Raw genomic sequence first — 3,026 nt, 5'->3', positions numbered from 1 at the left:
ACCCCTCTCTAATCCTAGTCTCCTTGTCCTTATGGATTTATTCCTTTATGTTATTTTGTTGGAGTCTGGAAAAAGGAGAAGATAAAAATGATTCATTAACCCACCATGATTATGTGGATGTCCTACATATTTGATGACGATAGTATAAATAATACCAAGCATGGACAAAGGCTATGCAAGAAAATATATGGGTCAGTCTTCTTTATGAACATAAATGAAAAACAGTTTTTAAAAGAGAGCCTCAGAACTGTCATCAGGTCTGCTCACAGTCCAAGCAGCCCATCGCACCTCCTGCGGCTGCTGCCACAGGAATACAGGCGGAGACCATTTTCCCAGGAGACCTTCTGGAGGCAAGGGCAGATCTGCGTGGTGCACTACACTGGGATGCTTGAAGATGGAAAGAAATTTGATTCTTTCCGGGACAGAAACAAGCCCTTTAAATTTATGCTAGGCAAGCAGGAGGTGATATGAGGCTGGGAAGAAAGAGTTGCCCAGATGAGTGCAGGTCAGTGAGCCAAAGTGACTATCTCCCCAGACTGTGCTTAAGGTGCCAACTGGGGACCCAGGCATCATCCCACCACATGCGAGTCTTGTCTTGGACATGGAGCGTCTTAAACTGGAGTGACAGTAGTGGCTCCTCCCTCACCTCCCTGTTGTTGGATCTGCCATGGTGGGATCTGGTGCCTCCAGACACGTGCACATGATTCCATAGGGAGTTTCTCCTGGTGTCTCGCTACACTTTGTGTAAATATCTACCCAGACTGAATGTGTTCTATCACTCAGTTTTGCTTCTGAGACTTCCATTTCTTCTTCCCTTCCTGAGTGTATGTGTGTTTACCTAAACATAAACCTCAAGTTAGTCATATTGTTTTCATTTTGGGGTGAAGATTCAGTTTCAGTCTTTTGGATTTCGGTTTCCAATTAGGTATCTTCACAGGTATTATAAGCACAAGTGATGGGTTAACTTTAGAATAGAATTGGTGTTGAGGGGTGGGAGTTGCAAGAATCTTTATTGTATTTTTTGAATGAAAATTTTTATCTATTATATAGTAAATATTTTTGCTGCAAAGCCACAGCACATTTGAGATGCTGTTGAAGGCTGAATTATTCTCCAATGTGAGAAATGTCCTTGGGTTAAATTAAAAGCCCTAACAAAAAGCAAAGTGGTGAGGGGAAGACCCTTTTCCTCTGCAAGCCCCATGCACCCTCCCCTGACTCTTTTGAAAGCAGATCATTTTCACTGTGATATAGGATACTACAGGTATTTGTCCCTGTGTCAGCAGGGACCTCTGACACCTGGTTTATTTTGTTTTGGGTTTGAGTTTTGATTTCTCCCCATCCTGTGGTATTTATAATGAATTTTTGGGACTCTTGTAATACCGTAATTATCCAAGTTCCACTTCAAAAATTTTAAGAACTTTTAATTGAAAGTTTAAATTGAGGGTACTGTTTGTAGACTTTAATACCCAATGAAAGCCCAGCCATCATGACAAATCCTTCAATGTTCTCTAAGAAAATGATGCTAGCCATTGAAGCTTCAGTGTCACCTATTTTTTATGCTTGGCTCTCTGCTGATAAAGTTTCCTGGGCCTCTTCTTACTTTTTGCTGTCCTGTGTAGTGATTTGGTGAAAGAAATTGTTGCTTTGTCCCCGGCTTCCCCCACACCACATATGAGTTTTATTGTAATAAAAGTGCTTTGTGCTGGCTTTTCTTTTCTCAAAAAAGAAACTTTTAAAAATAGTAAATTCAGTCATTGTATAAAAAATTATATCATGATCAAGTAAGCTTTTTATCTTCTTGTCTGATAAAGATTATCATTGAGTCTATTTATGTTAATAGAAATATTTATGTTTCTCTTATTTATGTTAATAGTTTTTGTAACAAACTCTCCTTTGCCTGTTAATTATATTGTTATATTTTGACATCAGGTATTTTTCTTCTATCTCTTTATTATTAACCTTTTTGTGTGATATGTTTTAGGAGTGCCTTTTGTAAGCAACATACACCTGAATATTGAGATACTCAATATGAGAGTCTCTTTTTCATAGACATCTGTGATTTATTTACATTTATTTTTATTTCATTGATTTATGTTTGCAATGCTGGGGGTTAAATGTATGTTAATTACAGACATTCGAGCTTGTTTATATCATGTTATTTAGTATTTTATTTTTGCAATTGTTTTTGTTTGCTTATTTTCCCCTCCTACCCTCAGATGAACTGATTGAGTTTTGCTACTCTTACATAAATAAGTAGTAAAGGTATAGAAAATGTGGACAATTATTAATTTTTTTATAATTTTATTTATTTATTCATTTATTTTGGTTACTGGAGACACTTTACTTTGTCACTGAGCTACATCCCAGACCTTTTTATTTTATCTTCAGACAGAGGCTCACTAACCAGTCCAGATTAGTCATTTTTTACATTATTTTTAGTTACAGATGGGTACAATATCTTTATTTTATTTATTTATTTTTGTGCAATGCAGAGGATCAAACCAAGTGTCTCACACATGCTAGGTAAGCACTTTACCACTGAGCTACAATCCCAGCCCCCTAGGCTAGTCTTGAATTTGCCATCCTCCTGCCTTAGCCTCCCAAGTCACTGGGATTACAGGCATGCCCGCCAGCACTTATAATTTTAAAGGTGCATATATACTACACATTTTCTAACAGAGTCTAAAGTTAAGTATCATTTCTAGCTTCCTGCTTCCCCTCCAAAACAAACAGGTATCTTAAGACTTTCAACTTTCCCCTTCTTTCATGTTATTACAGTTTACATTTTAGTTCCATAAATCTCTTCAAATTAGTTACTATTATCATCATTTTTTACAATCAATACTTAATTCCCACTGTGAGTCTATGATTTCTTTGATCACATTGTCTAATTACATCATACTCCCTATTTCTGCTTGAACTTCAACCTTGCTGGAATGCTTCCTCTAGTAGTTCTTTTGCTGAAGTTCTGTACATAGTAAACTTCGAATCTTGAGGTGCCTTAAAACATCCTTATTGCATCCTCA

At 37.0% G+C, this 3,026-nt stretch overlaps 1 pseudogene across 1 annotated transcript; it reads left to right on the top strand.

The window, feature by feature from the left end:
* The first annotated feature begins 344 nt into the window (after window positions 1–344).
* On the top strand, window positions 345–625 carry LOC306650584 (peptidyl-prolyl cis-trans isomerase FKBP1A-like; annotated as a pseudogene). Its single transcript has one exon. The product of its transcript is annotated as a peptidyl-prolyl cis-trans isomerase FKBP1A-like (transcript).
* Window positions 626–3,026: the final 2,401 nt, after the last annotated feature.

This window comes from Sciurus vulgaris (genome assembly GCF_902686455.1).
Source record: "Sciurus vulgaris genome assembly, chromosome: X".
Taxonomy (NCBI): domain Eukaryota; kingdom Metazoa; phylum Chordata; class Mammalia; order Rodentia; family Sciuridae; genus Sciurus; species Sciurus vulgaris.
This window is presented reverse-complemented; position numbering and strand designations above follow the sequence as displayed.